Source organism: Equus asinus, chromosome 2, assembly GCF_041296235.1.
Source record: "Equus asinus isolate D_3611 breed Donkey chromosome 2, EquAss-T2T_v2, whole genome shotgun sequence".
Classification (NCBI taxonomy): Eukaryota; Metazoa; Chordata; class Mammalia; order Perissodactyla; family Equidae; genus Equus; species Equus asinus.
Window position 1 is genome coordinate 135,380,239 of NC_091791.1, and position 12,020 is coordinate 135,392,258.

The window sequence follows — 12,020 nt, forward strand, 5'->3', positions numbered from 1 at the left end:
TGCCAGTCTATTTGCAATGCTACAGAAAGATGGTATTTCAAAAATGTAAGCCAGATCAAATCACTCATTTGTTCAAAACCCGCCAGTGGTCCCCATCTCAGAGTAAAAGCCAAAGTCCTTACCTTGAGCTCCAATGCCTCACATGATTCTTCCTCCCCACTCCTCTCTTTCCTTATTTCCTATCACTCTCTGCCGTGTTCACACCAACCATCCTTGTCTCCTTGCTGTTTGGACGTGTCAAGGCCACTCCATCTCCGGATCTACTTTCGCGCTTGCTCTTCCTCTGATACTCCTCTTTCAGACATCCACAAGGCTCACTCTCTCAATGCGTTCAAGTCTCTGCTCAAACGTCATATCACCGGAGGAACCTTCCTGTTCACCTACTTAAAAGGGCAATGTCCTCCTAGGCATTCCCCACTCCTTTACCCAGCTTTGTATTTTCTCTGTAGTTCTTATCACCATCTGATATAATATAGATTTATTTGCTTATTTGTTCATTGTCTCCCCCCACTAGAATATTGATTCCACGAAGGCAAAGACTGTCTTGTTCATTGCTGTATCTCCAGGTCCTACAACAGTGCCTGGAAAATAGTGAGTGCTCAATAAATATTTGTTGAATGAATGAATGAACCAAGCAAATATTTGTTGAATAGAATGGAACTGGATCCTACCCTTGACCTTTGTGGGTCTCATGGACTTATATCTTCCTTTGTAGAGATTTTAGGAAACAAAAAAGAATTTTCTAAATCGGTTACCAAGGCTATTAGATGGGAAAATCAATACTCAGTCTAAGAGAGGGAGTTTAGGACTTCTAGAACAGAACAGGGTGCTTGAAGCATGACAGCTAAAAGGGTAACAGAATCAATATTGGTAATGTCTAGTCTGGAAGCAAATACCACTTTGAGTATCTAAAACAGAGAGATGTTAACACAGAGACCTGGCTACACGAGTGATGGAAGGACCAAGAAACCACTGGGGAACATGATTCAACTCAGAGATTAGCAACAGCAGGAAGTCACTTCTTCTCCTAGGTCAGAAGGTCAGTGGGAGAGGTTGTCAGGGCATAGGAACCAGGGCCACCAATAGAAACTGGACCATAAAGGAAAAGCAGGGATGCGACCAGAGTGTGTGTGCAATGGGGAGAAATAGCCTGGCTTTTCCCCCATCTCCCTCCATTGTCTCCCATTGGCTGAATATGCTGGAAGCCAGCTGATCCAGGGACCTGGGAAACACAGCCTGCAGGGGTCACTGCCTGTGATATACACCACAGCAGGGGAAAAGGAGGAATGGCATGGAGGGCAAATGGCACATGCCCAGGACAGGCACAGAAGCGCTTAGTGGCTTCAACAGACAAAAGAGGAGAGGGAGAGAAATGGGAGAGAGGCAGAGGCAGCCACTGAGCCTATGAGTTTGAGCAGGAGGGAAAAATCAGATCCGAATTGTACTTTCAGTTTGGACTAAAGCTGTAGGAGGTACCCCGCCCCATATATAATTTTTATCGCTTGCTTCCAGTCCCTCAAGTCTGGGCTCCTGGCCAGGCTTCCAAAACTGTGTCCGCCCTTCTCTTTCAAGGTTGAACCAGCTCTGCTGTTTTTTTTAAGACACTTTATTTATTTATTTATTCATTTATTTTTGAAGAGTGGCACCTGAGCTAACATATGTTGCCAATCTCCTTTTTATTTTCCTTCTCCCCAAGGCGCCCCCCACTCTACACCTCTCCCCTCCCACCGCCTGTCCTGGTACAGTTGTATATTCTAGTTGCAAGTGCCTCTGGTTGTGCTATGTGGGATGCCACCTCAGCATGGCTTGATGAGCAGTGCCATGTCTGTGCCCAGGATCCGAACCAGTGAAATCCCGGGCTGCCAAAGCGGAGCGCAGAACCCAACCACTCCGCCTCTGGCCAGCCCCCCAGCTCCACTGTTTGACACCAGTCCAAGGTACTGCCTTTAAGAGCCCTTTATTAAGTGGCAGGCACTAGATTGGTGTTGTCCATGGCACATGGCACTCCAATGGCACCCAGAGTATCGACTGTTATTGTGACAGTGGAGGATGGCAGAACATACCTGAGGTGCAACTGGTGCCTTCGATTTAGCAGAAGCACCCTTCAAAGTCTTCATTGCACTTGAAGGCCTCACCTCCAGAAGAGGGAGAGGGCTTGTTCAACCTCAGTTGAGCTGGCACCAACGAGTACACTTCTGAGGAAGAAGGTTTAAGTTAGGGAAGAAGTTTTAACAACTAGGGCTGCCAGCAACGGAACTGGCTATCTTGTAAAGGGGTGAGGTTTCTGTTCCAAGAGCTATTCTAACAAGGGTCTGTCAAAAATGTTGTGGAGGGGAAGCCTGCAATGGTAAACTTGACTGAATGCCTTCTCCATCACCTCTAAATCTGCCCAACTCTGAATTTCATGGGTGACCAGCCAGCTCCTTTCATTCTGACCCTCTCTTCTCAATATGTCCTTCTGCAGACCAAGAGCATGCCCAAGTTCCATGACCCTGGTAAGAGAGCCTCTGAGGGGAAGGGAGGTGTGCACCACTCACTCAATAGGCCTTTCCTTCCTGCCTGGCTTTGGGTTGAGGAAACTGGCCCTTGGTGGGTGTGACAGACAGAATAATGGTGCCCAAAAGATGTTCATGTGCTAATCGCTGAACCTGTGAATTTGTTTCCTCACATGGCAGAAGAGACCTTGTAGACGTGATTAAATTAGGGATCTTGACATGGGAAAATTATCCTGGATTATCCAGGTAGGCCCAAAGTAGTTAAGGGTCAGAGAAAAAGGAGACATGATGATGAAAGCAGAAGTTGGAGTGATGTGCTCTGAAGATGGAGGAAGGGGCCATGAACCAAAGAAAGCAGGAGGCCTCTGGAAGCTGGAAATGCAAAGACATGGATTTTCTCCAGAGCCCCTGGAAAGAATGCAGCCCTGCTGACACCCTTGATTTTAGCTCCATAAGACCCATTTCGGGCTTCTGCCCTCCAGAACTGAAAGACAATAAATTGTTATTTCAAGCCACTAAATTTGTGGTAATTTGTTATCAAAGTAGGAACAAATAAGAGAACTTATGGCCAAGTCCCAAGACAATTAGTACCCAGCCTGGTAGTCAGTAGAAAACTCATTTCCCATCAGAAGGGAGTGAACATAGCAGTTAAGAGCATGGTCCTTGGAGGCACAGAGACCTGGATTCAAATCCCAGCTCTGCCACATTACACAATATCTCAGATCTCATTTCCTCATCCATAAAATGGGAGTATTAATGCCCCCGTGCCCAGGGTGGTTGCGAAGATAAAATAATGCAGGCAAAGTACTTGGCATAGTGCCTATAACATAGGAAGGGCTCAACAAATAGTGGTAGTAGTTGTTCCTACCACTATCTCCACCATCACTACTGCTACTACTACTACTACTACTACTGTTACTGCTACTGCTGCCGCTACTACTACTACTAACAACAACGGGAGCAGTATCTATGGCTGAACAGCAGAGCGGGTGCTGCAAGAAAGACTAATAGAGACAGCAGCAGCAATGAGGGAGGAGGGGAGTAGAAAGGGTCAGAGAGTAGATGTGGCAACTTCAAACTGTTGTCAAGATTGACTTTGGAATCGGAAGTCTGGCCTGAGGGCCCTTGAGGCTCAGGAGGGCTGCATCTGCCCACCCCAGATCTGTACTGGAGTGTCTGTTTCAGGGGGTAAGCCGTCTGGCTCAGACACCTTGACTCAGAATCACCAGCCAAGGCCTTCCATCTGTGCTTCTGTCTGGCCCAGTGCCCTCGGTCCAGGCCTGAAGCTAGAGGAATGCTGGAGGAATGCAGAGACATGACAGAGTCCAGGATTCAAGGCACTGGTCCTCTGCTCTGGGATACAAACCAGGACCCTGAACCCAATTACACGTTCATTTCCTCGTGCTATTTTCCAGTTGAGAAAACAAGTCAGACAGCAAAAGAATGTGTGGGAAAGTTACTAACGCTTCCTCGTTATTTCTGTGATTCTATCCTAAGGCCCTGCTACTGTTTAGGGGCCCTCCCTGCTTCTTTTAAGCTACAGAAAGGTACCAGGTGGCTTTTCCCTAAGACACTGGGTTTTGATGGGCAACACACTAAGACAATATGTTGTAGATATTTTTAGCATGCAATACCACCTAATATGATGGTTAAGAAGCTTCCTATGGAGTCAGAAAAAATATGGCCTCACATCCTGGCTTTGCCATTTTTAGCTCTGTGGCCATGGACAAGTTCCTTAACTTCTCTGAGCCTCAATTTCCTTAACTTTAAAATCAGTGTAATAGCAGATACCTTCTAAAGTCTTGTAAGGAGAAAGGAGATCATTCATATATGGGACTCAGTACATTGCCTTGATTTTAGCAATTACTGAGGAGATATTTATTACTGTTGTTGTTAGTATCATTGTCACGTTATTGCCATTTTTTGAAAAAGCTTTAACTCAGGGCCAGAGGCAGCCGCAAGTCTAGCTATCCACTTGGCTTTACATCTCTCTGTTGTCACAGCAGCCTGAGATTGCCAGTGCTTGGCAAGGACTGGGAGGTCAGGCCCTTCTCTTCTGCAGAGGTCAGGAGGATGGGCAGCCGGATGATCTCCTGGGTGGGTTCAGCTAGGCACAGCTACAAGAGACAAGGAAGAGATGTTGACATGGTCCAGATGTGTTCCACAGCTGTTGTAGTAGGGCTTGGTGCTGTCTCTCCTACCAAACTGTAAAAAAAAAAGAAAATCATTTCTGGGAAGCTGGTTTCTAACTTCACGTGTCTTTGGACAAAAGGGTTGAATTAGTGACAAGCTAATCCAGTTATGACTGATGAAAACACGACACTTGAGAAATCACGACACTTCAGGTTTATCTCAAACTTGGTGACTAGGAGCAAATTCCCCCAGAGCACAAACGGGAAATAGCGAATGAGTCAAATGATATTTGTCAATGGCTTTGAATTCACACCCCTGGAGTTACAACAATTGATGGGATGCAGTGAAACAAGCATTCTCCTTCATGCTGGTGACAGTAAAATCACTGTAAGCTTTGGGAATGTCATTTGGCTGTTGGTGTCAAAGCATTTATTTCCTTAGGCTTGGTAATTCCATCTCTGAGAATCTATCTTAAAGAAACAATCCACAAATTTAGAAAGAGCTGTATGCATATGTTTGTTCATGGCCTCATCGTGTATGAGAGTGAACAGATGGAAACATCCTAAATGTCAAACTAAAGGTCTAACAACAGGGAGTTGGTTAAATAATGACAGCATATCTATTCAGAGGAATATTATGCAGCCATTACTAATGAGTATCATAAAGGCCATGCAGCAGCACAGGAAAAGGCTTGTGGTGTATATGAAGTGAAAAAGTCAGACACAAAATGGTGTAACTATATGTGAAAGACCAAAGAGAAAAATAGATTGGAAAGAGTTATGGAATGATATTATTGGTGATTGTGTTAGGATGATGGAGGAATTGTGGGTAACTTGTTTTGCACATGCTCCAAGTTTTTAATCTTGTAGTTATATAACTTGGTTAGTAGGCAGAATAACGACCCCTCAAAGACCTCCACGTCTTAATCCCTGGGACCTGTGCACATGTCACCTCACACAGCAAAAGGGAATTTGTAAGCGTAAAGGTAAATTAAGGCTTTTGAAACGAGATTACCCTGAATTACTGAGGTGGGCCCAATGCAATCACAAAGTTCCTTATAAAAGGGAAGCAGGAGAATCAGGGGCAGAGAGAGATTAGAAAATGCCACATTGCTGGCTTTGAAGATGGAGGAAGAGGGCCATGAGCCAAAAAATCCGAGTAACCTGTAGAAACTGGAAAAGGCAAGGAAACAGATTCTCCCCCAGAACCTCCAGAGGGAACACAACACTGCCCACACCTTGATTTTAGCCAGGTGAGACCTATTTCAGACTTCTCATCTCCAGAATTATGAGATAATAAGTGTATTGTTTTAAGCCACTAAATTTGTGGTAATTTGTTACAGTAGCAATAGGAAATGAATATAATAAAGTTGAAATGAATCATTTATATAATAAAAATTAATTTTCTAAAGTGCCAGCCCTTACAACAGTGTGTTACCAAATACAGTGGAATGATTGTATATTTTCTTTACACTTATGCACATGACATTTTTCCTTTGAATGAGGAAAGGATTGATTTGTAGGACTGGCTTTGGAGGAGGCAGACCTGAGTTTGCATCTCAGCCCCTCAGTTGTGTGACCTTGGGCAAGTTCCTAAAAAACTTCTCTGATCTCCTAATCTACATACATGTGGACCCTGAAATACGATCTTTCTCAGCTGCAGTGGGCCCCAAGAGGGTCGGTTGTTTTTACTTCTTAAATGATTTCTTTGAAATTATAAAAATAATATAACATTACAAACAAAATAAAAAATATAGAGAAAAACTCCCATAATTCCTTCACTCTAACACAATAATTCTTTTTAAAAAAGTTTTTTTTGAGGAAGATTAGCTCTGAGCTAATATCTGCCACCAGTCTTCCTCTTTTTGCTGAGGAAGACTGGCCCTTAGCTAACATCCGTGCCCATCTCCTTCTACTTTATATGTGGGACACCTACCACAGCATGGCTTGACAAGTGGTGTCAAGTCCACAACCGGGATCCAAACTGGTGAGCCCCAGGCCGCCAAAGCAGAATGTGCGAACTTAACCGCTGCGCCACCAGGCCGGCCCCAAACACAGTAATTCTTTTGTGCATTTCCTGCCAATCTTTTCTCATATACACATGGTGTTTGTCAAGACTCTGGGTTGCAAGTAGCCAAAACCTAACTCAAAGTAGCTTACTTAAGCTACTTTTTTACTTAAAAAAGGGAAATTTGTTGGTTCAGTAAGTAGGAGATACGCTGGCTTAGATTCATGTACTCAAATGATGTTGTCAGCGTCCGTATCTCTCCATGCTGTGGCTCTGCTTTCTTCTGTGTGGCTTCATTCAATATCCAGGGGCCTCTCTTTATGTGGCGTCACGAATGGGGGCCAGCCCAGTGGTGCAGCGGTTGGGTTCGCACGTTCCACTTAGTGGCCCGGGGTTTGCCGGTTTGGATCCCGGGTGTGGACATGGTGCCGCTTGGCAAAAGCCATGCTGTGGTGGGCGTCCCACATATGGGGTGGAGGAGGATGGGCATGGATGTTGCCTTGGGGTCAGTCTTCCTCGAAGAAAGGAGGAGGATTGGCAATAGTTGGCTTGGGGCTAATCTTCCTCAAAAAAAAAAAAAAAAAATGGCCAACACAAGATGAGGCTTCTGTGATCCTTATAGCTCTTGATCCCAGAGGAAGACAAAGTATCCACACACCAAATAGCATGCTGAGATTCTGATTGGCCTTCCATAAGTCACATGTCACACCTTGGGCAAACCAATATGGGCAGGGGTCAGGGGTATCATGATTGTCTGGGCCTGCATCACATGCCCACTCCTGCAGCCGGGGATTGGGAGGAACAGTGTGATTGCCATACAACCAGGGGGAGGGGCTGTTCCTTTAATGAACAAGAGGTGTTGGGCATGAGAAAACAGGAGACATCCTCTAGCCATATTTTATATCATGAGCAATTTGTATATCATTTCGTAGTCTTCATAATTATCATTTTAATGGATTTAGGATTGCAGCATACCATAGCTTGCTTAACCCTTGTTAAATATTGTTGGCTACTTGGACTGTTATAAAAATTCAATTATAAATAATGTTGTAATGAACATTTTTGTGCATATAGTTGTTTCTATAGTTTAGTTTCTTTCTGTAAGACAGATTCCTGGAAGAGGGGTTGCTGGGTTAAAGGTGAGAACAATTCATTTTGGCATATTGTTTTTCGGGAGGGCTGCACAAATGTACAGGGAGCGGCGCAGCTGCTAAGACTGAGAGGTAGAGTTGTGCTCACTCTCAGGCCTTGCAAACTGAGGTGGGTTGAAAGGATACCACAAGCTGCTCTGCCCTGAGGGTATGACCAAAGCAACAGAAAGGAAATATACTCACTCTGCTTAAAACTGAGATAAAATGCAAACTCACTTGCAGTTAGGGAAATGCATATTAGAACAGTGAAATACCATCTTTCATCCATCAGACTGGTAAAGCTTGAAACACTGAGAACAGGCAATATTTGTGAGACTGGGGAAGAGTCACCCTCATAATCAGCAGATAGAACTGGGAATTATTACAACCTTTTGGGAAAGTAATCAGGCCCTATGGATTAAAATTGATCGGAGAACACCTCTATTGCATCACATAATTACCATCTCTTTTGTGCCGAGAATATTTAAGATCTGCTCTCTTAGTAGCTTTCAAGTACATAACACAGTATTGTTAGCTATAATCACAAAGCTGTACATTAGATCCCTAGAACTTATTCCTCTTCTATTGGAAGTTTGTACTCTTTGACCAACATGTCTCCATTTCCCCCACCCCCCACTGCCTGGTAACCATTATTTTACTCCTTGTTTCTGTGAGTTAGGCCTTCTTAGATTCCACATATAAGTGATATCATACAGTATGTGTCTTTCTCTCTCTGACTTATTTCACTTAGCATAATACCCTCAACGTCCATCCATGTTGTTGTGAATCACAGGATTTCCTTCTCTGTCATGGCTGAAAAATATTGTAATGTACAAGTGGATCAAATCAATCACGTTGTACACCTTAAATTTACACAGTGTTATATGTCAATTATATCTCAATAAAGCTAGAAAAAATTTGATCTGGTAATCCCATTTTTGTAAGCATATCCTATAAAAAAGAAGGTACCAGGTTTGTTTCTTGTTGGTGTCAGTTTCTCTTTCTTTACAGGTTATAGTTCCCTGCATGAGCTAGATCCATCATGTCTCTCTGGCCTTATCTCTAGGAGGTGCCATACCCATCTTTGCCTTAAATAATTAAGCATTTGATGTGGACTGTGACAGAGGCAGCTAACTATCTCCAGTAGCTATTTTCCCTTTCTTTCTCTTAGTAATAGATCCTACAGAGCCTATGACTACCTAGGTAGAGATCATATAACCTAGCCCCCCTAACAGCTATGTGTGGCCATATGAATAAGTTCTGGCCAATAGGAGATGAATGGAAGGGATGTCTGCAAACTTCACAGGTAGAATTTGTTCATCTGGAAACTTTGACCTTTGGGAGATACCAATGAATATCTGCTGGTCTCTTGAACTGAGAAGAGAAAGAACTGGGAGCCACAGGATGACTATTCTCTGCCTTGGGAACAGAGAAACGAGAGGTGGTTTGCCAAGAAAGGAGAATGGAGCAGAGGCAAAACAAGAGGCAGGGTAGGGATACTCTGAGGTCTGAGCAGCTGTTCCAGTCCTGGCGCTCATTCCTCCTGAGTAAGGTCACACTACTCCTGTGCTTGGGTCCTTTCAATAGATTCCTCATTTTCCTTCAGCTAATTTGAATGATTTTTCTGTTTGCAAGAGAAGGGGACTTCATAAAGAGAGAGCCCTCCAGAATAACTCTTTCTTTTGTACATGATAGCCAATAAGGTGTGGGAGGAATATTTGTTGAGATATTGTATTTTGCTTTTGCTGTTGTGAAGAAAGAGAGAGAGAGGGAGAAGGAGAGGGAGAGAAAGATCTAGCCCAGTCGCATTCAGCTGACATTCCACAATCACATTTTTCAATATCCTACTTTCTATTTATTTTGTAGTATTTCTTTTCCTGGCCTATTTTAGCCCCAATTAAGTCAGACCCTAACTAACCCCCTCTATGTCAAAGACAAAGAGTCATGGAGTTCTTCCCTTCCATTTGTTTTTGTCTTCTCAAAGTATCAGCTTCTGGTGCCAGAGGCAATCAGGAAATGAGGGAAGTTTCCTTTTCTGGGCAACAGATAATTAAAAATAATGATGTATTGAGTGCTGGCTGTGCACCAGGAAAACGGGCTCTGCATCTTACATGGTTTCTTTAATCTTTACAATAACCCTGTGAGTGGGGATTATTATTGCATATTTATAGAGCCCTATAGGGTTGTTTTGAGGATTAAATGAAATCATGTTTGAAAAGTGCTTCGACCATCTGGATTCAACAGATGTTAGCTCTCATTATTACTATTAGTTTTCGGTGAGGAAATTGAGGCTCAGTTTGGTTAAGATACTCACCTAAAGTCATCCAGCTATAAGATTGAAGAAGGATCCCAGGTCTTGCTGTCCTTAAAATGAAAGTGAGGAATCCACTATGTTTCACAACATCTTTTTTTTTTAATATACACATTTTCTTTTTTTTGTTTGTTTTTTTCTTCTTCTCCCCAAAGCCCCCCAGTACATAGCTGTGCATTCTGGCTGTGGGTCCTTCTTGTTGTGGCATGTGGGACGCTGCCTCAGCATGGCCTGATGAGTGGTGCCATGTCCGCGCCCAGAATCCGAACAGGTGAAACCCTGGGCCGCCTAAGCAGAACTTAACTACTTGGCCATGGGGTGGGCCCCCTAACAATATCTTAATTGAAATGACAAAACATTAATCAATTTGAACAATGACAAAATTTTCAACTCTATTTTAACCTGATAGTCCAGCAAATGTTCACCATAATTTTGGACTATTTCCCCCGCTTGCTGATATGCTCCTTGTACAGATGCCAACTTCAGTCCCCATCAACTCCCAGAGCACAGCCTCATAAGACTTGACTGCTTTTCCAGACCCATCTCCCACTTTTTCTCATACCATTAGCGAGTACTATGGTGTGCCCTGCCCTTACCCTTGGCCTCCTGGCATTGTTCTGGGGATGGGCACAGATCCAAGCCTGGCCAACCAGCACTTTTTTCCCCCATGATTTTTCAAACTTAAATTGAGCGTTAGTCCCTTTCTAGTGATGAAAATAGTAAGATGTAAAACTTGAGGGTGCCGTATTTCCGGATATATGAAGAAAGCTACTAGCTTTGTCTTGAGAGAAACTGAAGCCAGTGCAGCAAGGGAAGCAAAGAGGCAAGAGAGTTCTGGTGGTGCTGAAGTTCCTGTTCCAGAAGTTCCTGAAGCCTTGGTTCATTTTCCCTCTTCCACCTTAGTTTGACTGTTCAACTCTTTTTTGGATTCCTTCAGCTAATTCTTCTCCTTCACTGTTGCTCAAGCAAGTTCAGGTTGGGTTTCTGTCACTTGCAACCAAGATTCCAGGACAACGTAAGTACCACATAGCCACAACTAAACTAGACTGCCTGCTGATCCTGAGCACACTTTTGCTTATTCTAGTCTTTGTGCCTAGAATGTTCCCTGTTCCCACATGTCCAGAACTAACCACTCAATCTTCAAGGCCCCGTTTCTCAAGAACTATCCCTGATACAACTTGCTGGAATTCAACTATCCCTCTTCTAAGCTCCCCAATCCTTTAAAAGGGGGAAAAGTTCTCCTATTGTACTCAGAACTTTCTAACTTGTGTTATAATTATTTATATATACACTCTCTCTATTATTTTCTTTCCAGAACAAAGATTTGCTTTGTTCATCTTGTTCCCACTGTGTGACCATCATGTTGGGCATGGATAGCACTATATAAATGTTAGTTCCCTTCTCTTCATTGTAGGCACACTTTTTTCCTGTAGCTTCATTTTCTTTTCCCAGCATCAATGTTCCATTCCCTGCTGCTGAGTGAGAAAATGTTCATCTGTGTCTGCTCCAGTCAATTGTGTGATGAAACAACACTAACAAATTGTTGTAAAAATAATTTATCTAAAAACGGTTATTGCATTGCAGGCTTGAGGAATTAGTGAGGGAAGTTGTTAATGCTGTTTAGTTGGTGGGTTGTCCTGGTTCATGTGATATTTCATGTAGAATATGGATTTCAAGTGGGAAGCCTATAAGGTTTGCATTCAGCAAGAAGGGACTCCATTTCCAAAAGAACTACCTGCCAATCTTGTGGTCCTATTTTTAGTATCTCCACTTCCCTTCAAACCTCTTGGGCAGACCAATTATTCATTAGTGAGAAAAAAGGTACTGAATGTGTTCTTATATGTAGATACACCCAACAAAAATTCTAGGTCGCTTTTGTGGCTTGAAGGTTGGTGTTTTGAGAATACATTACTATCAGGATGAGTAAGTTTTTATATTTAGCTG